Below are 26,971 nucleotides of genomic sequence, written 5' to 3' on the forward strand. Positions count from 1 at the left end.
GTTGAGGATAGAGGATGGTAGAATTAAAATAGTGGTTATTATAATGATGCAAACAAAATGTTTATTCAATTAATATCGATGACTGAGAAGTACTCTTAGGAAGTGGAGTAAACAAGCTCTGGGATGATCAAATGGCAGGAAAAGAAAAGCACTAGATTTTGCCATTAGTGGTTCCTTCAATATCATTGGACTATTACCATGAGTTTTTTCACAAATACTGTTTTTGGTGTAAACTTCAGGGCTATGTCAACAAATTAACCTGACCACAACTCTGCCTCCAAAACCCTGATTTTAAGGGAGAGGTGTTAAAGGGGGAGTTTTAAAAGGAGATTTTTAAAGGGAGAATTTCAAATATAAAGTAATATAGCTCAGCACATTGAAAATGATTATTTCAAAGATGATTATATTATTTTGGATTTAGGTAAACAAGTTGATACTCTGCCTCACATGCACACTTGGTGTGGCTTATCAAATTTGAGGGGATTTTACTCAGCTATAAACTCTGTGGAATATAATTTAATCTTTCTTTCATGATACAAAAGCTACCTAAGATATTGCTGCATTTAAGGATCAGTATTATGGATATTGTGTAAGAGAAGCAGAGAAATGAGAGTTAATATAGATTTTCCTGGATAAAACAGGTTATATTCTATTTTGTAAATTTTGTACTTATCTTAAGTCATTTAGATAACACATTAAATATAAGTATTATAGTGACAAAATAGAGTAATAAAAATAAGACAGTGTCATGATTGTATAACCAAAAATTAATAAATTGTGAGAAAGATTTACATCTAATGCCTCAAAAAGCTTGAACAAGAAATACATTCAATTACATATGATCTTGGAATTATAAATCCACACACTCACACATATATAGCTACTACTACTTGTGATCCATATTTCATTACTTTAACCTTACATGTAAGACAATTGTCTGTTTTAAATGCAGGACCTCACCTGCTCTATCTACAGAGGTGATGTAAAATTTCTACTTGAATAGCAATAAATCATGTTAATTCAGCCCTAGTCAAATGAAACTTGGTAGAAAGGATGGAAGAAGAATAGGAATGAGAATGGTCAAAACAGACTATTGAGTATAAGAATCTGCCCAATTGAAGTGATGAAGTAATACTGGGTTAAGTACTTCCAGCTATGAAACAAGAACTAGATCAGCAGGAGTGTTTGTATAATCATACTAAGCTACTGATAGTTAAATATGTTAAAATAATTTTGTATGTTTTGGTTTTAGTGCAGTGTTTGCTTACAAATTCAGTGAACACAATTCAAGTAATCTCAAAAATGAGGTGAAAATGGACTGCCTGCCAAAGGTCAATGAGATAAAACTGGGTTGCCTTGGAACTACAAGCAGAGCTCACAGATTGATAAAATAAGAGCCCACCTTATGCAGTCCTCGTTCCACCACATTCTCTTCTCAAAGTGAGGCTTAATGAAACTGGGTTTACCTATCAATGCCTCCAAAATTAACATGGGTACCTAATATTGACCAAAAACTCAATCTTTCTAGTAAGATGCATTTTCTAAAGAGAGTTGCTAACCCATCTATGCAGGTCCGCATTTCCAACCCATCAACTTCACTGTCAAAGTACCATCTGGGAAGTGAACATGTCTATTATTTTGTGTGTCCATTTGTATTTTCCTAGGTCCTCAAACTTTCATTCCCCAAAAATCTTAATAAATTAATAAACCAAGGGAAAATATGAGACACATTTTCCTTGTGCAAATGTGAAACAAAATTTTAAGAATCCTCTACTTGACAAAGAAGTTAGAATTCAAACATCTGGAAGATGCTAACCACTGATTTCCCAGTATCATTTCTTGGATAAATAATGACTTTTGACCCAAGCCTCTGCACATTTGAAAGCTAAGGTTCCTGGCCATGATTAAATCCAACATGGGTATTTAGCACCCTGTAATCATTTCATGGCTTCCACACAATATCCTTTCTTAGGGATGAATAAGAGGTTCTCTTTAAACAAATCCATTCCCTCTTCTTTAGAAAGGTTTTGTGTATGACTCTTAATCTCCATCTAAGTGTATTTGGACACTGAGATAAACAGATTGTTTATTGTCAATTGTATGAAAGGCACTGCAGTGAGCCAGGATAAAACATGATTCATTGATTTTAATCATGTTCAAACAAGCCATCCCAGAGAATATCATGTAAAATACATATAGTGTAAAATAAAGGCAGTATTTTAGATAACAAACTTGTTTAGAATGCCTACTTCCAAGATAAATTGACTTGGTTCTGAATGTTACTTCTTAGCTCCTTGACTGCATTTGACTATAAAAGGCAATTCCTTGCTGATTAATTGCTGAACATTTTCAAACTGATAAGGCTTTCAAGGTTCATCTCCTTATGATAAAATATTGGGGGGGGGACTCTATTCTGACCACCTAATGTAATAGATCTACTTATTAACTCATAAAGTATTGTTTAATCCGTATTGCCCCATAGCTTGCTAACTTGTATCACCCCACAAGCTAGTTACACCCATACATCTGCCTTAAAAATCATCATTAATATTTCTCTTTTCGTTTTTTGAAAGATAAATCATCTGGATGCTGACTTGCTTTGCAGCAACTTGATCCTAAAAATTTTCTAGTCTTATAGTATAAACTTCTGGTGACATACAAACCCCATCCTATATATTTTCTTTTTTCTCCAAGTCTTCATCATATTAAAGATATGCATGCTTGTTCTCTATAAGTGGAAAAAAACATGCTAAATAGTATCCCCTCCATGAGAGAAAAAAAATTGATAAGCTGGACTTCATTAAAATTGAAAAATATCTGCTCTGCAAAAGATACTGTGAAAAGAATAAAAAGCCACAAACTGTGTGAAAATATTTGCAAAAGACCCATCTGATAAAGGACTGTGTCTTAGTTCAGGTTACTATAAAAGAATAACATGGATTAGGTGGCTTAAATAACAAACATTTTTTCTCAGAGTTCTGGAGGCTAGGAAGTCTAAGATCAAGATATGGATAGATATGGTGTGTGGTGAGGACCCTTTTCTAGATTTCAGACTGTCAACTTCTGGTTGTAGCCTCACATGGAAGAAAGAGAGTAAGAGAGCCAGGGACACAAATAGCATTCAAAAGAGCTTCATTCTCATGACCTAATCACCTCCCAAAAGCTCCACCTCCTAATGCCGTCACATTAGAGGTTAAGATTTCAACATAGGAATTTGGAGGGGCACAAAAAATACAGTCCATTGCAGACTCCTATTCAAAACATACAAAGAACTCTTGAAACTCAACAGTAAGAAAACAAATAACCCTACTAACAAATGGGCAAGATCCTTAACAGACACTTCACCAAAGAAGATATACAGATGGCAAATAAGCATATGAAAAGATGCTGTACATCATATGTTCCCAGGGAAATGCAAATTCAAACAATGAGTTAACACTACACACTTATTAGATTGGCCAAAATCCAGTATACAGATAATACCAAATGCTAATGAGGATGTAGAGCAACAGGAATTCTCATTCATTGCTGGTGGGAATATAAAATGGTACATCCACTTTGGAAGACAGCTTGGAGTTTCTTACAAAACTAAACATGCTCTTAACCATACCATCACGTAGCAATCATGTCCCTTAGTATCTGCCCAAAGGAGTTGAAATCTGTCCACATAAAATCCATACATGGATGCTTATAGCAGCTTTATTCATAATTTACTGAACTTGGGAAGTAACTGAGATGCCCTTCAGGAGGTGAATGGATAAATAAACTATGGTACACCCCGAAAATGGAATAGTATATTGCTAAAAATAAATGAGCTATCAAGACATGAAAAGACATAGAGGAACTTTAAGCACTTATTCCTAAGTGAAAGAAACCAGTCTGAAAAAAAACTGCATACTGTATGATTCCAACTATATGCCATTTGGAAAAGACAAAATTATGTAGACAATAAAAAAGATCAGCGGTTTCCAGGGTCTGCAGGGAGGAAAGGATGGATAAGCTAAGCAAAAAAGGATGGTTAGGGCAATGAAACTACTCTGTATGTTATTATAATGATGGATATATATCACTATACATTTGTTCAAACTCATTGAATGTACAACCAAGAGTCAGTCTTAATGTAAACCATAGATTTTGAGTGATAATGATGTGTCAGTGTAGTTTCATCAGTTGTAATGAATGTACCACTCTGGTGATCTCTGGTCAGGGATGTTGATAATGGTGGAGGCTATGCATGTGTTTTGGTAGGGGGCAGATGGGAAATTTCTGTACCTTCCATTCAATTTTTTTGTGAACCTAAAACTACTCTAAAAATGTCTATTTAAATTTTTTAAAAGTCCCCTCAAAGAGAAAATAATTGTTTTTATCAACTATGTTAAAAAGATACTAGAAATGAGTGAAGGATTTGAATAAACATTTTTCCAAAGATATGCAAATGGACAATAAGCACATAAAAAGTTCTCACATCATTAGCCATTAGAGAAATGCAAATCAAAACCGCAATGAGATACCACTACAGGCCCACTAAAATATGGTTATGACGGAAAAGACAGATAATAGTAAATATGCTTGAGGATGTGGAAAAATTGGAATCCTCATACATTGCTGACAGGAATATAAATGGGGCATCCATTTTGGAAAACAGTTTGACAGTTTCTCTAAATGATAAATACAGACTGGCCAGATGACCCAGCAATTTCAGTCCTAGGTATATATATACTCAAGAGAACTGAACACATATGTCCATAAAACCTCATACATAAATGTTCATAGCATGGCTGCATTTCTTTCTGGGAGCTCTAGGGGAACATACATTTCCTTGTCTTTTCCAGTTTCTAGAGGCTGCTTGTATTCCAGATGTTCCCTTCCATCTCTAAGGCCTGCAATGACAATGGACAGTAGATTCGTTGTCAGATTATATCACTCAGATTCTTACTCTCCTGCCTCTCTGTCTCATTTAGAAGAACTCTTATGATTACACTGGGCTCACCTGAATGATCCAGGATAATTTCCACCATCTCAAGCTCAGCCGATTAGCAATTTAATTCCATCTACAAACTTAATTATAATCCCTTTTGCCATGTAACATAATATATTCACAGGTTCTGGGAATTACAATGTGGACATCTTTGGGGGAAGTTTTTCTGCCTACCATAGATGACTCTTTTTTGTTTATTTGTTCTTATCATTTCTAAATGATTATTTTAAAATTAAGCCTACATTCAATAGATATTGCTAAATGAAAACATCTTATTTAAACAAAATATTTTTTAGTAGACGTTATTTTTAGAGCAGGTTTAGGTTCATAGCAAAACTGAGTGGAAAGTACACAGATTTCCCATATATCCCCTACCACAACATAATTACACTTTTTCACGTATTCGATCATATATTAATCTTCCAATTAATGACTCATTCTGATGACACTCTAAAAATATTTAGGGACATGGAAACAAATCTACAGTACATCAGAGAGGCATATGTATGTGTGTGTGTATATGTGTTTGTGTGTATTCCTATTTAGTAATTTATTTATTCGGAAATAACTGATGGAGGGGCGCCTGGGTGCCTCAGCCATTAAGCGTCTGCCTTCGGCTCCGGTCATGATCCCGGGGTGCTGGGATCAAGCCCCGCATCGGGCTCCCTGCTCCGTGGGAAGCCTGCTTCTCCCTCTCCCTCTGCCCCTGCTTGTGTTCCCTCTCTCTATATATCTCTCTCTGTAAAAAAAAAAAAGAAAGAAAGAAAGAAATAACTGATGGAAACGTAGACCACAATGTTAACTGGGGTGATTTATTCCTGGGGACTGGAATTAGAGCTAGAAAATATATGTATGTGACTGCATGAATGTGTGGGTGTGTGCGCGCATATTTGTATGAATATATACATGTGTATATTTATACTTTTTCACATTTGTGATTGCATTTCACTCATTGTTAGAAAAAAATAAGATTTTGAAAATGAAGAATTAATGTACCACATTTGATATGCAAATGAAAGAGGTAAGCTATTTTTTATTTTTTGATGGCATATGCTAAAGGTACATTTTTAATACAAGGATAACAAGTTATATCCCACATGATATAAGTGATCAAGGGCATATTATTAAGAAGGATTCAGAGGCCATATCCTTGTTCAGAGGGAAAGAATTTTGACTGAGTGGTAATGAATGCCATGCATGGGACAGTGTTTAGCAATTGTAGTATGTATTCATCATCCCTATTTTAAGTCATTAGAGTTCTATTTTATACCCCCAAACACTATTTTCTGACATTCATTTTACCTAAAATTAAATGGTACTCTTTACAAACTAGGTAACAACATTCAAGTTAAGAAAGTGGGTTTTAGGCATATGTGATTGATGATTTTAGAAAATTTAGTTAGAAGCTCAGATCTTTTTTTTTTTAAGATTTTATTTATTTTATTTTATTTTATTTTATAGAGAGTGTATATGAAGGGGGGCGGGGCAGGGGAGAAGGAGAAAATCTCAGACAGACTCAGTGCTGCTCCTGGAGCCCAGCACGGGGCTGGATCTCACGACCCAGAGATAATGACCTGAGCCAAAACCAAGAGTCAAATGCTTAACCGACTGAGCCACCCAGGCGCCCCAGAAACTCAGATCTTAATATTGCCTCATAAAAACTGAAAAACCATGCCTAAAGGAAAAACAAAAGGTACTCATGAAAAGCAGTGTTGGTCTCACTAGCCCTGGTGAAAGGCAGTGGAGCCTGAAAAGAGACAGGAACAAGGAAGAGAAGCGGAAATCAACTGGGTGATAGTGGTGGGTATGTGGCTCTTGAGAATAAAAATTGTTGGAGACTGGTAGGGTGGGTATGTGTTATAGTGAGGAGAGAGAGAATTATCTTTTCCCCATGGCCTAGGATTTGGCCACCTGGCAATTATAAGTATTTAAACATTTGCTTTATCTGAACAACATCACAATTGTGCAGCACATAAAATTATAACCATAACAAGATTTCACACAAATTGATAATCAAATCAGACAGATGGACAGACTCAAGATCAGAGTTGAGCAGGAACTATGTAGGAACACACATTCTGTGGAATTACAAGTACCTCTCATTTTCAGATCCACATCCGTACCTCCTTTTCTACTATTGATTCCAGTGAATGTAACCCACGCACAGGAAAGCAGGATACTCCCACCATCCTCCTCACCAGTCAGTCTACACACAGGGGTAAAAGATGCTCTCAGATAATTTCTCCAACTCTAATGTTATGACCCTGAGCTTACAATGGAAAAAGATAATAGAATTTGTTTTAAACCTACATACTCAGATGTATTTTATTTTTCTGGAATTCTAATATCACTTGCAGTTTAGAATAATACCAAATCTTGTAAAACTATAGCATATGTAGCCTATGCCATATTAGTTAAATTACTCTAATATACATTTTTATATTTTTCCAGTCTTTAGTTTGTTTTCCAGGTATTTTATACACTGTTCTGCTATTCTTAGACATTCTGAATCAGACAACTGATTGATTCATGAATGCATTTAAAACACAAATTTAGTCCTCACAATGAGCCAGGTATTGTGTTAAATCCTGGGGAGAACAAGGTCAATAGACATATTTTGCATTCAAGAAGCACAAGTTCTTGTTTTGGATGACATTGACTAAGAGCTAGGGAACGGATTTTGTTTCTAATTTGTCTTTTCATAATTTTGTTCATGGACTTCTTTGAAATCCATTGAAATATTTATTTCAGCATTTTGATCTTAGGTTAATACTATTTTGTTCTTTAAAATACTATCATTGAGCTTTGCGCAGTGGCACTATGGTAGCCAATGAGGTTTATCCGAGGCGCGATTATTGCTAATTAAAATACTATCATTGATTTTAAGGTTTAATATTGTAGTTTTTGTATAATTTCTTAAATATAGTTTCCAATAATACATTATGTGATAATTAATTGAATTTAAATTGAACCCTGGGGTCAAGTCCTGCATCAGGCTCCCTGCTCAGCGGGGAGCCTGCTTCTCCCTCTGCCCCTCCCCCCTGCTTGTGCGCGCTCTCTCTCTCTCAAATAAATAAATAAAATCTTTTTTAAAAAAATGGAAAAAATGGAAAAAACTTAAAAAAATAAATTTAATATAGTTGTACACTGTCAGACATAAAAGATATTTAAAGATTACTCAAAATTAGCAAAATATATTTTCATGTGTAAATTGATGTCAGAAATGTATTATAATGATTTATAATTGATAATAATATTTGTGATGAGTTTCCTTATGCAAAAAAATAATTATTTTTTTTTAAGATTTTATTTATTTATTTGAGAGAGAGAATTATATAGAGAGAGAGAGCATGAGAGGGGGGAGGGTCAGAGAGAGAAGCAGACTCCCTGCTGAGCAGGGAGCCCGATGTGGGACTCGATTCCGGGACTCCAGGATCATGACCTGAGCCGAAGGCAGTCGCTTAACCAACTGAGCCACCCAGGCGCCCGCCAAAAAATAATTATTGAACACGTATGAGTCAGAAACTCTGGTAGGTGATTAAAATTCATCAGTGTACAAATAGATTAGTCTTTTTTCTTTAGCCTTTGCAAAGCTTCCTTTCGAAGAAAGTTTGGGAAAGGAAAATGAGGCTCAGAAAAAGAAAATTAAATAACAGAAGTATAATAAGTATGATGTGAGATTTACTGGGTGTTAACACTAGTAACCTCACATAAATATGGACAACAGAGAAGACATGGCACCAGGGATTTTTTCATGTGTTTCTGACTTTTGTTTGCTTTTTTTTCTAATGTGGTATTTACGAGAGGTGTGGGGTAGAGCTATTTAAATGGAAAAGATGCTTAATTTTAAAACAGTCATACCATATGTATCTTTGTGCCTTTTGAGGAATTGCACTTTTGTCATTTTTTTTATTCAACAAAAATGTATTAAATCTCTAGCAGGAAATGTAGTAGTAGGTAGATGGGTAGTAGAGGAAAATACATGGTATACCTTAATGCAATTTACAAAACAAAGGATTGCTTAAATTACTTTGTTTCAGTCTATGAATGCCTTGTATTCAGTAGATAATTATACAGGCATATGTTGGAATTGATCATATAAAATACTGCACTGAATAGAAAATTAAGGATAAACAAAATTATACTTTAGATAAGCATTTATCTTTATTTGGAGACAAAATTTGTGTCTTTTTATGTATTATTCAAATATTTTGTCTTGAAATACCTATCCTATGGTTTTCTAGCCTATAAATTAATGCTTATATGTATTTTTCTATTGCTTCAAGGATTTAGTAATAATCATCCTTCTTACTATGTTGATGCCTTTGTCATTTCTCAATGCGTGCATATTTTCATTTTAAATGTACAGAAATAAGGAGAGAAAAAAAAGGCCAGTGCCAATACTGAAGTTTTTAGACGTTTAAGTGTTAATTTGCAAACAGTGTAAATTTCTTATATATTCTACTTGATTAAAAATGATGCCTATATTCTTGAATAAACAAAGTAAACAAATAAAGAGGACTTGTCACCTGTAAGTGACAGAAAACAACTTCAAGGGCACACTCATGATGGGAACAGAAGTCAATATGATCTGATGGTCTCCCAATGAAATGCATGTGAAGTCCATACTAATTAGCTTGTAAATCAGACTAATACTTGAGTTTTTTTGGGCCAGAAAGACTACCTACTGTCAAGCAATCAAGTACTACCCCTTTAATTGCAATTTATTCCAACAACCGCAATTTATTGATCCTAGCATACACTTACACCACAGCAGTATCATTATTTGACTTTATTTTAACAGCTCCAAAAGGTTAGAAAGTTAGAAACCACTGTGAAAGAAACCATTAAAAAGTTGAGTTGCTGACATTGCTTTACACTCTATGCCAAACAATGTTTACTATATGTGTGGAATTATTAAAAGGAGAAATAAAAAGGAACTTATATTCATTGGCACTTACTATGAACTAGTGCTTTCTTATAGCGAATATTACTTAATAATCACAAAACACACAGACAAAAACAAAGAAGATCAATATTGTGATTTGCATTTTACAGATAAGCTGCAGCTTGAAGACTTTAAGTACATTTCTCAGAACTATAATGTTAAAATGTTAAAACCATCTTTCTGACTCCAAAGCACATGTTTAATTTCTTGCATGATTTCTGGCAAAATTTTTGTACACCGTTCTATGATATTGTGGTCAACTTCAAACACTCTAAGTGATATTGAAAGTGCAGAGACAGCTTATCCACATGAGTTTTGTATCCAGTATGGTCTTTAAAACACAAAACATCAATATCTGATCACACATTTGTTAGCTGTATTACCTTGTATAAGCCAATACATGTTATTTATTTATTTACTTATTTAAGCATTAGAGTTGTGAAATTTCACTTTGGAATTTTCAGCTAATTAGATAATGTACCGAGCATGCTTGGTAAAATAACTTTTGTAGCTTCAAAGAATCCTTAGGAAATATTCAGTAGAAATAAAGAGTGGTTTAAAGTTTGGCATTTTTCCCCTCTCCACCCCAAAATTAAAAAGGCCACCTGACCTAATTTTTGACAATTAAAAGTTATATATACTTAAGGTGTACAGCTTGATTATTTGATATATGTGTACACTGTGAAATATTCACCACCATCAAGCTGGTTAACAAATCCATCACCTTATATAGTGTGTGTGTGTGTGTGTGTGTGTGTGTGTTGAGAACACTTAAGATCTACCCTTTCAGCTAATTTCAAGTTTATAATACAGTATTGTTAACTATAGTCACGTTGGTGTATATTATATCTCCAAAAGTTATTTAAATTGCATAACTAAAACTGTGTATCCCTGGACCAGCATCTCCCATATCCCACTCCCTGATAACCACCATTCTGTTCTCTTTCTCTATGAATTTAACATTTTTGATTCCATGCAGTATTTGTCTTTCTGCATCTAGCTTATTTCACTGAGCTAATGTCATCAGGTTCATCCATTTTGTCACAAATGGCAAGATTTTCTCCTTTTTTAAGGCTGACTTATATTCCTCTGTGTGCACACACATGCACATGTATGTGTGTGTAATCACATTTTTTATCCATTCATCAGTAAACAGACATTTGGGAATGTAAATTGGCACATCAATTATAGAAAACATGGAAGTTACTCAAAAAATGGAACTACCTTATGATCCAGCAATCCCACTTTTGGATGTATATCCAAAGGATTTGAAATCAGTATCTTGAAGAGATATCTGCATTTTTCACAAGCAAAAATATGGAAACAACCTAAATGTTCCTCAACGGATGAATGGATAGTGTAATTTTTTATACATACATTCTGAGTAGGCCTGAATTGACTGATGAGCTATCAAAATTCTTCATGTACCCTCTGTAAATCCTTGACTAGATTTAAGCCAGACTTAGTCTAGCCTACAGGAAGAGACTAAAAGGTGGAAGTCCTAAATTTTTTCTTTGTATCATCCAGAGTACTCTGCTTTTAATGCTTCCATTTTTGTCACTGCCATAAAATTTTATTCACAGGATATATAAACCAATAAATTGTAAAATATTAACGAAATTATAAATCATGGATCTAGTCCAATGTCCTCATTTTTGCAGGTGAAGAAATGGAGAATCAAAGAAGTAAGGGACCTGTCTCAAAGTCACACTACTAGTAAGTAACATCTTGTAGATCTAGAATCAGATATCAGACTGTTTGACCTGCATTCTAGCCATTGCAGAATGATTTCTCATTTTAGATACAATGCTGAAAACTCTGTGTAAAACTGTTTCTATCCTTGTTTATACCACTTTAGTCAGTGACATTAGTTGCATACCACCTTCAACTCCGCTATACACTTCAGAGGATACTTAGAAAGTGAGGTACAGGATGTTCTTTTTAAGAAGAAACAGCGTAGCTCGTGAGATGTTATAGCAAAAGAAAAAAGCTGGAATTCATCCTAAGGCATTCTATGTTCAAGGGCTTAATATAAATCTTTCCATTTAATCTTCACAAATATATTGTAATAGAGGTTGTTTTTTCCCTATTTTAGAAATAAACTAAGGCTCTAAGGTGGTTGATAGTTTGCCCGAGTATATAGAGCTGTTTAAAGTCGGAGCTAATTTCAAATCTAAATCTCTCTGACTTTAAAGATGCCCACTTTTGTACTATACAATTCTGTATTTAGACAGAAAACAAATAAAGGCACTGATCAATACAAATAGTACATGATTCCAAGCTAGTATGATATAACCAGTTGTATAATATACTGCATAGTTCTAGGCGCTAACAGAACATTAAATAGTGAAAGATCAGCTTGGTTGACACTGTAAAAAGATTGATATGCTCTTACTACAGACTCCCTCCTAGCAATGCTTTGAAAGCTTGCTGCTACAAAGATATTATAATATATATATATCTGTGAATGAGTGGAAAAATAGTGGTAACACATATATAATGACACTACCGGCAGAGATTGATAACTTGTCAAGATACAGTAGAATGCGGGTTTCAAAGAGGGAAAGTTTACTTTAGCTGTTGGGATATGAAAGAATTGCTGACCAAAGCATATGACATTTTGAGCTGGATGGGATGTAGATATGTGGAGTTGGATAAAATCATTTCCTTTCAAGAAGAGAATATGAGAAGCATGGAGGTGGAAATAAATAGAGACATTTGGCAATAGGGCATAGGCTAAAATCATAGAAAATGATAAGGAAGAATGAGACATTATTTCAAAAAGTAGGACTGAGATTCGTTGGTGGAAGTCTTTGAAGCCTGGTTTTAAAAATATATACTTTAGGGCGCCTGGGTGGCTCAGTTGGTTGAGCGGCTGCCTTCGGCTCAGGTCATGATCCTGGAGTCCCTGGATCGAGTCCCGCATCGGGCTCCCTGCTCGGCGGGGAGTCTGCTTCTCCCTCTGACCCTCCCCCCTCTCATGTGCTCTCTCTCATTCTCTCTCTCTCAAATAAATAAATAAAATCTTAAAAAAAAAAAAATATATACTTTACTATATAAGCCATAAGTAGTCACTGAAGGTGTTGGACTTTTGTAATTATTTTTGTTTGTTTGTATAATCGGATCTGTATCTTGGGGAAAAAATGTGATAGCCTTATGTTGGATGGACTACATGGGTGAAAAATCAGAAGTGAGCAGACCAAATAGCAGGTGTTAAAATATGAGGGCAAACATCCCCACTTAATGTTTAACTATTAGAGAGAATAAGACATCTCCCCTCCCCAGCAGCCATAATCACTCAATTTCTATAGTCACTTTGAAGCAGAAGTATTACTGATCTCATGAACCATATCTTAAGGCAATTTTCCCTCAAAGAAACAAACAAAATTCCATAGATCCAATGTCCATTTTCCTCCCAAATGCCCCTTTTCTTGATATTTGTTAAATGAATAAATAGGTCCCTTTTCAATCCACATATCTACCTTGAAAATTCCTGTCACGTAAGGGAGAATATAGATGTCATGGGAGGTATTATTATTATTATTATATAATCATCATCATCCTGGAACCCTAACTCTTCCTAGAGGGGTCTTTCTCAGTGAAAACTTTCCATGTGCTTTGAGGATCCCTGTTTACCTAAAATTTGCACTTCAGATAAAGGAAGGGAAAAACTAAGGGATACTTGTTTATCTCCTGAGTGGCATAAACAAACTGGAAGTAGCTGTGTTATCCTAAAGCATTTTGCTGGGATAACAAAGGAGCAAAAACAATGAAAAAACCTTTATGGAAATTTTGAATCATTTAGCTTCTGAAAGGTCAACTGCTTGGTTTTAACACCCAGACTGGGTGGAAAGAGCCCTGAAAGCTCTCTGCCCTTGCACTAGATAAACAACACAGGACAACTCCTGCTCTTAATGAGGATTCCACTTTAAACCCACAGCACTCTCCTAATTTTAGAACCTTTCTTTTTCCGGGAATCATATGCATCCATTAATGAAGCTGAATAATACCATCCCAATAGCCTGCTGCTTCCTAACTATGATCTCTCAAGTAATGGCAATTGCCCTCTGAGCAATTTTTCTTCTTGCTCAGTTGCTTTCACACCCATGAAACTTTTTTTCAGATTATTTTTCCTTTTTTGCATTACATTTTTGACCCTGGGTCCTCTTTAAGAATGTGCTTCTTTGAATTTATATTAATTTGCCTTATAAGCAATATTTCTGCTAAATGTATCCCCTTTATATTGCATCTCTCTTCTGCTTTCTTAGAGAGAAAAAATATCCTTTTATCCTTTCCAAACATGGGCTATCCCTCTCAAAGGCAATGCCTTTGCCATTAAAGATATTTTTGCTAAACTGATACATATTAACATTTCCGAGCTTCTAAGAAAACAGCACTTTGATGTAGGGGCTATTCAAGTAAATTCTCTCTCTCTCTCTCTCTCTATATATATATATATATATATATATATATATATATATATATATATATATATACAGTTTGACATTTTGTTTGGCCAAGTATTTGTAATGAAAAGGTGAGTTAAAGTTTTGGGTGAGAAAGAAAGTACTCCACCTTTATCTATAAAAGTAATGAAAGTCAGAATAGGGCAGCCTTGTGAGGGTTCGGTATGAGCACTGAATATCCATAGCACTGTGTCTGTCACACAGAAAAATTATTTGTTGAGTGAACACGTGCATTATTCACTTGTAACTGTCAGTCCTTTTGTCTCTTTGTCTATTTGTGAAAGTAGTCTAGCAGATCAGTTAAAGACTGCATTGGTATGGATAGAAATCTAGTATTAGAATTCAGGCAGCTGTCTCAAGAATCAATCCTCTGTTTGCTGGGATGTCATTCATTAGCCAAAAAAGTGAGTTTGTGCAGAGACAGGACTGTAACACTTACTCTATAGGACCTCTGGTAGCCAACTGTGCTAGGACCTGGCAAGAAACACGGTGTTCTCAGCATTGTTTCCTGGTTATAACTATGGTAATGCTAGCAAGACCCAGTGGCATTCCATTTACAGTTTTCTTTTTATACATTCCAGATTGGTCTTTGGGCTAAAAAAAAAAAAAAATAGAGTGAGCTTCATATGATAGAGATGAAACTTACTTCATGACTTTTAATATCTGATATAGATAAATAAGGGAAAACATTGCTTTGTTTCCCAAGAGGATAAATTAATAAATGCTATAGTACAATGAAAATTTTAAAGAAAAAAAAGATTGTTGAAAACATGTTTTAACGTAAAAATATCTTTATATTATGGGAGGTTGTTTGGCACAGAGATAAAGACCACAGATTCTGGGGAAACTTAATATGTGTAAATAATGGATTCCACCATTTATTATTTGTATAACCTTAGAGAGGTTTTCAAATGTTTCTGTGCTTCATTTTCTTCCACTGTAAAAACATGTACTTCATAGAGTTATTCTAAGTATTAAATAAGTTAATGCATTCAGTGTCTGACACGTAAGCATAGTAAGCTTTTGTTTTGAGTATTATTCAAGTTTGCTGACTTAGTATTATATTCATTACACCTGAAATTTTTGGTATCTTGAACTTTCCAAATTATAATGGAAAAGAAATAAATCATGAGTCCAAATATGAAGTCTTTTTTATGTATAAGTTTGCAAGAGCACAAGTTCTGTATGTTAAAATATTATTAATTTGCTTAGTACATATTCAGTTAAACTCTGCCTCGTATTTCCCACATAAATTTCCTATTCAAATGCATAGTAAGTTGATAGATATGATTCTTTGGCACCAAGTCTAAATCCACTTGGAATGTGACACTGAGAAATGTAAGCATGCTGCTTTGGTAGTTTATCTATATCTATAAATGTATAAATCTATATATCTATTTCTATTTCTAACCCTAACTTTTTCAAGATCTTTTCATTAAATTTTATTTGGAATTTATAATGAAATGCATACACATATATTGTGATATTGAGGGGGAAATTATGTTTTACAAATTGACATTAATTAAATTGACTTAAAATAATTTTAATAGAAAACTCCCCCCAACACACACACACACATTTAATAAACCAAATATGGACCACTGAGTTTTGAAACTATAAAATTGAAAGGATCTTTTGTTAAAAGGAATTATATATTCTAGCAAATTTCACTATATGCCTATTTTTGCCAGTGTTACACTTGGAAGCCAATTCATCTAGTCTGCTTTATCAAATGGCTCCCTAACTGTTTTTGAATATTGATCCTCTCTACTCCAAACCTCCCAAGCAGTTTGTTATTTCTTCATTGCACATCTGGAAACAGCTCATCTCTGTGTCTCTACAGATGGCCTCCACAGAGATGGAAATTCCAAAGCACCAGTTGTCCTTTTCAGGCCCGTTCTAATACTACTTCCTTGATTTCATCGTTGGGACTCATCTCCCCTCCCATGATGCCTTGGTGTCTTGTTTCTGATACTGCTCTTATCAACAACAGCCCTATAGTTATTTGCCAACTGTTTTGGCCGGCTGCTAATGAAAATAAAACTTTCTTTTATTGTTTTTTTAAGACTTTGTTTCATTGTTTCTTTTATTGTTTTCTTGATTGTGATTTTGTTTAATCTTCCATCATCTAGAACACATACAAAGATTGTCTAGATCTAATTTTCTTAACTGATGGTGTGCCCATGACCACTGACCCCCGTTCTTCCTGTTAAGTTCTTGCTTGTGACTGAATTCTGGCCAGGGGAACATAGGCTAAGCTATGTATTCCACTTCCTGGCCCATTAAACTTCCCTTGCTTGATTCTCCATGTTTTTCCCCTCTGATGATGACTTTGGGAGTCATATAAAATCAGTGCTCTCCCAAAATACTTTTACTTTTTGTTTCCTCTTTCTTTTTTTTTTTTGTTTTTTTAAAGATTTTATTTATTTATTTGACAGAGAGAGAATGAGAGACAGCATGAGAGGGGTTAGGGTCAGAGGGAGAAGCAGACCCCCTGCCGAGCAGGGAGCCCGATGCGGGACTCGATCCAGGGACTCCAGGATCATGACCTGAGCCGAAGGCAGTCGCTTAACCAACTGAGCCACCCAGGCGCCCCTTGTTTCCTCTTTCTGACCACTTACTGATCTCCTTCCATCCACACTCTGGAATTCAGTCTTGGCTTTCACTTATTTTTGGCTTAATGTTGGCCAGAATTCTACTATATCCAGTGAACATCACCAACACTCATTTTAGTTACAGACACACACACAAAGAGTGGATAATACCCCACTAGCCTTATGCTGAGGGTTGCCTTTGTTTATTTGTGCTTACCTGTTTATATTTCCATGGAGTTTTTATATATAACTTTTATAACTTTCTCAAAAGTTAGTTTGCTTAGGAAGAGGGGCCTATACAATAATAAGCTCAAAAAAAATTTTTAAAGATTTTATTTATTTATTTGACAGAGAGAGAGACAGCGAGAGAGGGAACACAAGCAGGGGGAGCGTGAGAGGGAAAAGCAGGCTTCCTGCTGAGCAGGGAGCCCGATGCCAGGCTCGATCCCAGGACCCTGGGATCATGACCTGAGCCGAAGGCAGACGCTTAATGACTGAGTCACTCAGGCACCCTAAGCTAAAAAAATTTAAGTTACACTTTGAACCAAGCTGAGGCACCTGAGGTGAAGCTATTGGAAAGGGAAGAGACATTGAAACAAAAGTATTTGTGTCAGTACCTTAAAGAAGTTCCAGGTTCCTGGAAGAAAGAGAAGTAATACTAGATAAGTCTTGTAAAAAAAAAAAAAAAAAAAAAAAAAGTTTGAAAGCATTTTCTTCACAGGATGAGGGACAGTTACCTTTTAAAATTTGATTTAATATGTAGGTATATTGGCCTATTATAACCTTTTTTCATAGTCTTTGTTAACTAAGTTGATGAACAACTTTCAGACCTTCTCCAATCTTTAGTTTATACTTACTTTTATGTACAATACTTAGCTTCAGCACCTTGCCCTCCAAAACACACTATTTTTTTGTGAGTATATTGAGCATATTTTCTCACCACATAAACTGTCCTGTTTAGAAATCCAGTATTTCATTTTATATGTTAAAGATGATAATAAGGAAGGTCTGGGTCAACTTTGTTATGATTTCTGTAAATTTGGTAAAAGGAGGGAAATTTTTTTTGTAGTAACAGAAAATATAAATGTCCTGTATTTAATGCACTAGTTCAAATGATGATAAGGTAGCAAGGCTCATTCAAGTGCCCAGATTCAAGAGCTGATTACACAGTGTTTTGTTTTGGTGCAAATTAATGCTCAGAGACTGAGATTTGCCTTTGCCAATAGTATTTAACACAGGTTCACTGCAGGAATTTCACAAGCCAATAGCATGCAGAATAATGTCTCTTAATAAACGAATAAGGAAATAAAATACTCCAACCCAGTGGAATCAATCACACTATTGTTCCAGGCAAGGAAAAATGAAAGGAATGAAGTCCAAACTTAGTTGAGGTGTACCTTTATATGAGTTGGTACTCAGAAGAGGTGGCTAAACCAACTAGTAGTTGATATCCAGTTGCCAGTGCAAAGGTAAAAGTACCCTGTTGCTAGAGCACATTGCTGTTGATGGTCAAGTGGTTCTTCTTAATGCGGCCACTGGACAGCTTTCATCACTGCTTGTAAAAGAGTCACCTGCACTGTGGTAGGAACTGATTACCCTACAGTCTTCATAGAGCCATTTTAGATCAGCAAAGTTTAGCTTTGCCCACATTGAACATTCTTGAGTAGTCCTCACAAAATCCATGTGTATAGTCAAAATGTCTCCTTGCCACAATTGCTTCTTCCTATGTTTTTATTGCTAAGCCCCCAGTGGGACCCCTCAGCAGCTGAGCTACTGAGTTCTTACTGGTGAGGACAGATAAGATGATGACATCCTGACCCAATTTACTTCATTCTTATATCGAAACAGCTTAACTTCTAAAAACAACATTTTTTGGTCTTTGTCATAAATAAGTGAATTTGAAATCATGTAAAACCAATACACTCAACAATCCCAGACCTGGAGAAAGCAAACCTAAAATATGCAAGGGAAAGGATCAGACATTTATAATAGAGTTATGCTTCTTGCTATGATTTATTAGGAATAGCAAACTATTTGAGAGTAAACTTGACATAAAGAATGTAGAATTCCTAAGGCAAATGAAATTCCATTGACCTAAGGACAGACTGAATTGGAAGATAAACGATTTTAGCAAACTCCTTGCTGGGATTGAGTAATTTTCATAGGTATCCTAGTGCATGCCATGGAAATGGCAGACCTTAATTAGGTAGACTAATATCCCTTACGAAACTGTACCTTTTCTAACAGAAGTAAATATTATCTCTCTCCCAGCCTCTCCAAATCCCCACGCCCCTCAAAAATGAAATTAGAAAACAGCAGATTCCACTTCGTCAGGGCAGCCAATTAAATGGCTGAGGGTGTCTGTTTCTGTTTCCTTTTCAGAAACAATTGTATCATTAAATCGCTGAAATTGTAGTGTCAGCAGGAAATAGAGCAAATAGTTGCCAAAGGGAGAAAACATATGAACAATACAGCTCCTTTGATGTCTTCCTGCCCTCCTTCCCAGTGTCTATTGCTGAACAAGCTACAAACAAAATGTGAGGGAGCAAAGGCTTATGCATATGAGCCTGGATGGCTTCAACCTCCCTTGCTGAGAGGCTTGCTCACTGATTTCTTCCGCTCCCACTTGACACCTTAGGCAGACCTCACTAACTAATCAATGTTTCGAAACACAACTCCCAGTGCCCTGCCTCTGTTCCTCTCCAACTACTGTTCACTCGTGGAATTTACTCTCTCATCTTCTTTAAAAGGAAAGAAAAAATCATTCTTTTATTCATTCAACAATTTCCTATGGAGCTCCCACCTTGTACTAGGCACAAGTCCCACCTTGTGCTAGTTAAGATGTATCTGTGAACAAAACAGGCAAAATCCTTGCCTTTAAGGAGATTACTTGGAGGTATTTAAAAAATTAATTATATTCATCATAAATCTACCCATTATATGATTAGGTAAGGGAAAAGAGTTGGGGGATTACAGTTTTTAATCAGATAGTCAGAAGTTTGGGAGAAAGTGTTTCATGTTGTCCTCAGAGGCTTGTGGCATAGTAGTTAATAAAACAGACTCTTCTTACCAGACTGCTAGGGTTTCTAATCCATCCCACTCTGTCACTTATTAGTTACTTTGAGAAACTTAATTTTTTCTCCAGGTTTCAGTTTCCCCATCTCTAAAGTGAGGATCATGTTAATACCTATTGAGTCATACTGTATATAAAGGATTTATAACAGAATATGTAGAACATGTTACATCGTGCACATAGCAAGTACATAGTAAGTAGGAAGTGAATTTGGTTCTTTTTAAGTTCTGAGAAGGGGGTACGCCTCATTTTAGAGACATCTGCGTGTGAAAACTAAAGATGTTTCTTTTCTCCTTGCTAATCTGAACCTCAGTTGTATGACCAGGAAAATTAAGATAATTCCTACAATTTAGGGCCATTGTCAGGATTATAGGAAGGTTCATATTATATATTCATAGAAGATCCTTAATAAATATCATGCTCTCTTCTCTTCTAGACTCAGTCGAAATGCTTTGACATGTTCTCATATTATCTCAGTTAGTGAAAATCTTAAGTCTCCTGGTATCACTCATGGTACTTAACACATACTAGCTTGTGCTATATTGGATTTCCTCCCTTCTAAAACATCGTGGATAATTAGGAGCACACTGTCGATTTAATAGCAGCTTTTCAAGGGGAGAAAAGAAACACTCCCACATTAAAATACACCTATCAATTATATGATGTGCCCTGATTTTAAAGTGATTTAAATATGAAAAAATAAGTGATGTCAGAATCAAGGAAACGTGTTACTTTCTGTTTATGTCTCATTGCTGCTGCTGTGTGATTAACGACTCAGAAACTATGTAATTCTTTGTATCCTTCCCTTGGTTAACCCACTGCCTTGCACAATGAAAGAACTCAATAAATATTTCCTAGAGGATTGAATGGATGACTGCATATTTCTCCACACAAAGGAACTGATTTGAGTTTATACATGTCAAATGAAAGTGGATCTTGGTCTTTCAAGTAGGGGGTATTTCTTACTTCAAAACTGCCTAAAGACAGAAAGCATATAGTAAGGTAATTTTTTTAAAAAGCAAGTTATGCATGAAGAGCATTTAAATGTTTATTTCTGTTGATTTTATGATTGGTTAGGACTCTTTGTAAGTTAGAGAAACTCAATCGGACTAACGTTAGCAATAAAGCGGGGGTGGTTTCTATAAACATACAGGATTCTAGAAGCAGAATATAGAGCTCAAGAGCAGGAATGCAGGGCAACTCTGTTCCACTTCTAGCACCCGTTTGTTTATGAATCCTCTCTTGCTGCTAACAAACCACTCCTAGCTGAGTGGCATCAAACAGTCTGTGGGTCAGGAATTCAGAGAAAGTGCAGAGGGGGTGGTTTGCCTCTTCGACAGCTGAGGATAATTCAAATAGTTAGAGGCTAGCCTCTCTTCTTTAAACCCTCACTGACAGCCTCCTTCATGCTGGTCAGGCTGCTGCTGGTCGTCGTCCCAAGGCCATTCAAGCTTCTGTCACTGCTGGCCCGAAAGCCAATGCCACATGTTGTAGGTTTTCGTTGTGATCGCATTCATCTTCTTCTATACTAATGTATGTGTCTTGACAGTCAGTGTTTGGTCAGAGAGGCAGAATCACTATGATGCTATAGAATAAGGGATTTATTACAGGGATCTTAAGGAATTATGGGAGCTAATGGGGACATTTCCACTAGGCTGTTGCCTCTGTATCTGACGCTGAGCCTAAAGTGCTGTAAGCTGGTTGGGTTATTAGGTAGGTGACTGTGAAGTGGAAGAGAGCAAGGACAAACCAGGACCCATGAAGATGAACTGGAACTCCTGCCTGCCTCTCACCACCACCAATGTTGATGGTGCAGACGACCTGTAGAAGAAGTCAGCAAACTTCACCAAAGAGCCACACATACATTTAACGCCAACTCAGAGAAGCTGGCGGAGGAAAATCAGTGAAAGCTTAAGGGGTTGCATGCTTCAGCGCTGCCCTATCGCAGGAAGAGAATTAGGCAGGTGGGGGCAGGTACAAGCTGCCCCAGAGCCTGACATCCTACACCCACCTCTAAGGAGAAGAATATCTAACACTTCTCTACTTGCCATATCATGTACAAATTTCTCTTGTGGCCTAACTGGAAACCATTGTTGGACAGGAAAAATTTTCTTCTACAATTCAAGATTCTTTTGGCTGGTCTAAGAATTAAATTGACATGAGGCAGATTAACAAGAGAAAATCAAATTTAATTACATAAGCCCGTAAGAGTATGAGGCCCACAGGAAGTCAGGCAATTGAGGCTTACATGCCATGGAGCTAAGGAGAAGTAGGTAGGTGTTTGGGACTTCAAAGAGAAGGAAAACAATTCACAGGATGATCTGGTAAACAAATGCTTGTTGGGCCATATGGAAATGATGGGATGTAGGGAGGAATTTTAACAGATTTTGCTGGGTCTCTCCCTGTCCAGCACACCTTGTTCCTATTACAGTTCTCTGTGGTGATAGCTCCCTTTTCTGGAACAAGTCCTCTATCTAAATTCATTTAGGCAGTTAGGGGGGAAGATCAAAGGTTCTTTCTGAGTCTTCTGTTTCTTAAAAATAATCAGCCTAAAATAATCCACATACCAAAGAGAGACATTTTGAAGTGGCATTTTGTTCCCCCACACCATACGATGGATAAAATTATGGGAAACAGTCCCAGCTCAGCTAAGGTGATGCAATAAAAGGCATCTCAAGGAATGTGCATCAGAAACCTTTAAAACATTTATTTCCATTGACCACATAATAAGATATTGAAGTTATAGAAACCCAATCTGGACAAAAGAACAAAACAAAACAAGATTGTTTTAAAGAGGGTTCTGAAGACTTCCATCTATGTGACATTTTGACATGACAAGGTTGGAAGACAATGGGGTGCCATAAACAAAAAGGAACTATCTTCTGCTTTTGAAGTTCTGATAAGTTGAACATCTGTCTTCATATTACCTCTCTCCCTATTGTAATTAAGTAATAATTCCTTTACTGAATAGAAGTGAATTTTTCCTTATACTTAGACCAAAACTTACAGAACATATAATCAAGTTTTTTCAAGCATAACATTTTAAAGCCTTAGCCCCAGCAAGTCATTCCAAGTCTCCTAGGAAAACTCTCCTGACAGTAGCTATGTTGACTTGATTCCAAGACATAAAGAGGCCTTATATAAGATAATACTTCTTCTCCTCTATACACTTGTCTAAATTACTAACATGTTCCTCTGGGCAGAGAGAAGTTTATATAGGTATGTGTGTTTGTGTATATACATATCTGTGTGTGAAGCAAATTTCATTTTATTTTTATTTTTTTAAAGATTTTTTTTATTTATTTGAGAAAGAGAGAGAGCCCAAGCAGGGGGAGGGGCAGAAGGAGAAGCTGACTCCCTGCTCAGCAGGGAGCCAGACTCGGGGCTCAATCCCAGGACCCCAGGATCATGAACTGAGCTTAAGGCAGATGCTTAACCAACTGAGCCACCCAGGTGCCCCTTGTGTGATGTACATTTTTAAAAAAATGAGATTCTTTTACTCTCAAATCTTGAAAAAAATTATAAAAGTCTTCTCTTACTTCCCTTCTTCCCTTCACCTCTCTGTTTTTTATTTCTAACAATATATTGTGCAAAAGCATTTTAAAGTACCAGGTGTAATTCATAGTCATCATCATGAAACACACAAAAATAAAAAGCTGAGTTTGTCTCAGTAACTTCAAAGATAGTATTCTGGAATGGCTCCAAGACACTGATTAAAATATTTGGCTCTCAGTATTCCTTAGGATTTCTTTTTTTTTTTTTTTTTTTTTTTTTCCCCTAGTCTGTGTATGACCAATTAAATAAAGTGTTTCTTTTGCTGAGGGTTACTTTGGCTTTTTTTTTTAAGATTTTATTTATTTATTTTTTTGGAGAGAAAGAGAGGGAGAGAGCAGGGGGAGGGGCAGAGGAAGAGGGAGAGAGAGAATCTCAAGCAGATTCCGTGCTAAGTACAGAGCCCAGTGCCGGGCTTGATGCCATCACCACGAGATCATGACCTGAGTTGAAACCAAGAGCCAGACGTTTAACCCACTAAGCTACCCAGGCATCTGTAGGGTTCTTTTGCTTTTAAAATGGTAGCTAATCTACAGAAACAGAAAGCTTATGTAAGGTACTGTAGAGGTCCTTTACTTTTCTTGTCCATTCTAGTGGCAAGAAATTTTTATAATCAAAATTCCAGAAATTATGGTGGCAGTGTAATACGTTCCCTGTGGCAAGGACTTGAGTCATTCTTCCAAAAGATATCAAAGAGTGGGGCTGGGTGTTTGCAGGAGCCCTGAGACTATCACACAGTCCTCATAATGGGGCCTCTTGACAAGCTTGGTATTGGTTTGAGCCCTAGATGGTGATATATTGACATGAAGAACAGGAAAATGATTGATCACTTCCTTGTATATCTTTTCTCAGGAGGTTTGGAAAGGGGACTATTAGTCTCAAATAGTATATACTGTAAATCTCCTGAGGTTTTGCCAACGGAATGTTTTCCTTTCCTTCAAGCTTTAAGATATGCTTTAATACATAGTTAACTTATGCAAGAACTCTAGATTTTGTTATGTTTGCCCAGCAAGTGGTCTCTGGACTCATTGTCATGATATAGAGTATTCCAGAGATAGTGCAAAACTAGGAATTAATTTCATTAAATCTACCTAGTACATGTAAATTTAAGACCTGAAAGTAACTCCGGTTATTATAAATAATTAAGAAATGATAGAGAATGTGAACATTTTATATTCATTTATCTCACAGCCATGAGTTAGCTTACTGAGTGATGAATAATCTGTTTCCTTCAGATAAATCAACTTTCCTGATAATATTACTTTATTTTGGTGGAAGGAGTTACTTTAGTTCTTTAAAAGCCCAAAAGTATCTTTGATCTCTATCACCTACTGGACTGTGAAAATTAGGTAATAGTAATATGTTATCTTTATATATATATATATATATATCTTTATATATATATATATATATCTTAGTAATGTTTATATAACATACATAATGTATGTAATATATACATATGTGCATGTTTGTTTGTTTTCAATGCCTACTGAATTGCCTAGGAGAGAATCAGTACTTGACCAAACAAATTAAACATTCTCTGCAACCATCACAAAACTCTGAACCTGGGTTTGTCAGTTGTGCAGATGCTTCATACCAGAGTGCTTATTAATGTTTTGAACTGCCATAGCTATATTGTATTCCAAAGGAATTTTATATTTCAGGAATGGACATTGCATTATAGAACTCATTTATTGATATTCCAGCTATAATCTAAAATGGGAGACTGGTCAGAATAAATTTTTAAATTAAAAAACAACTTAATATAGACTGCATATTTCCATTTATAAATATTATAGCATAAACAAACATATATATATATATATATAAAAGAATATAAGTGATTTTCTTCTGATAATTTGCAAATAATTTTCTTCTTCAAAATTTCTACATTTCCTAAAGTTTCAAAAGTTATTGTGTTTTACTTTCATAATTAGTTTGCTAATAAAAACAAAATGTGAGGAGGTGGGAAGTAAGTTGTGAATTCTACTAAGGAATGGATATAAGCAAAGCCAACCTGAGCTGAAATAGTTTCAGTGATGTGAAGTTACATCTGTAATGATTAGTATATAAGTGAATAATTGGAAATTCAGGCTCTACAAAGAATATTTATTTCTTTAATACTAGGACCTCAATACTGTAGTTGAAAACTGGTTCTCTAAAAGATAAATACTGAGACCTGAAACAAAATCAACTTTTACAATAATAACAAAAATTCAACTTTTGGGATTTGGCTTTATTAACATATTTTATACTATCCCATATATTTTCATTATTTTATTACAAAGCTCTCTATTATGAGGGTACTTTGAACTTTGTTTAATTAATAAATCAATTTATTCACAAGAAGACCATCAAATAAATGCCTTATAAATGCAATATACTTAAGTCTCTAAGTATAATCAGATTTCTAAATTGCCAAATCAGCATACAGAGCCTCATCCTTGGGCATTTTACAGCATTTTACAGAATTATTTTCAGCTTTTTATCAAGGAACACAAAAATTGCTGAATCTAGCTGATAGCTTTCCTCATTTGGACTAAGATTTTTGAAAATATTCCTATCAAACATGGAAGATTGCTTTTTAGTTGTGCTTTATATTTTAGCTTAGAGAAATGAAAAAAATTATAGAAAGAGAAGGCAGATATTTACCTTAGAATTAATCAGTGGATCAAAATCCAGGTTTGGATAAATTTTCTTTTTGCATATTCTTTTCTGATATTTTCTTCAGTGTGAAAATGAAATTACCTGAAGGCAGTTTCCATTTTTTGCTTAAAAAATTATCATATGCTAGTTTGTGGATTTCATTATTTGCTTTTCCCAGTTAACGTCATGAAAAAATATATTTAATATTTTATGAGAGTGGTCAATAGTATATCTAATGATCAATTTTTTACCCAGCTCAAATTCTTCCTTTAATCATTATTCTGAAAAATCAGGCAAGAATTAACTAATTATTACTAAATGTGAGATTAATTTCATGGATTGAGAAAAATTTATTCAGCTTGGAGTTTTGGTTGTTTCTAAAGGTTTGTTATTGTTTGGTGTATTAAAAAAAAACTATTTTGCAATGCCTCATTACTTTTCTTTGAGTTTCTTATAATAAAGTTTTCGAAGTAGCAAAGAATTTAAGCAATGTAAAAATAAATCAAGGGCGTTGTTTAGCAGTTTGTAATTCCCCATTTATTGATACCTCTCTCTTTTTAAATAATGGGGTAAACCTAACTTAGTGTTCTTTATGAAGATAGGATTAAACACTGCATATAATATAAAAAATAGTAAAGTAGCATGCATTTACTCTGAATTCATTTCCCAAAACACAACAACAAAAAATATGGCCAGAATAGAGATTTAAGTGCT

At 35.3% G+C, this 26,971-nt stretch overlaps 1 protein-coding gene and 1 pseudogene across 47 annotated transcripts in view; both read left to right on the forward strand.

Moving 5' to 3' along the window:
- The window catches only part of PTPRD (protein tyrosine phosphatase receptor type D), a 2,332,398-nt gene that overhangs the window by 260,283 nt on the left and 2,045,144 nt on the right, over positions 1–26,971 (forward strand). For 45 of the 47 annotated variants that reach the window (XM_032392357.1, XM_032392358.1, XM_032392356.1 and 42 more), the window contains exon 2: positions 11,588–11,642. The exons of 1 other annotated variant lie outside the window; for it this stretch is intronic. The gene's annotated coding sequence lies outside the window, so the exon portion shown is untranslated. Of the gene's footprint in view, positions 1–4,837; positions 4,849–8,929; positions 8,932–11,587; positions 11,643–26,971 lie in introns of those variants that run through there. One more of the 47 variants, XM_032392359.1, reaches the window with a different exon arrangement.
- LOC116624505 lies at positions 7,780–7,912 on the forward strand (annotated as a pseudogene).

The sequence above is a fragment of the Phoca vitulina genome, unplaced genomic scaffold, assembly GCF_004348235.1.
Source record: "Phoca vitulina isolate PV1807 unplaced genomic scaffold, GSC_HSeal_1.0 scaffold67, whole genome shotgun sequence".
Lineage (NCBI taxonomy): Eukaryota > Metazoa > Chordata > Mammalia > Carnivora > Phocidae > Phoca > Phoca vitulina.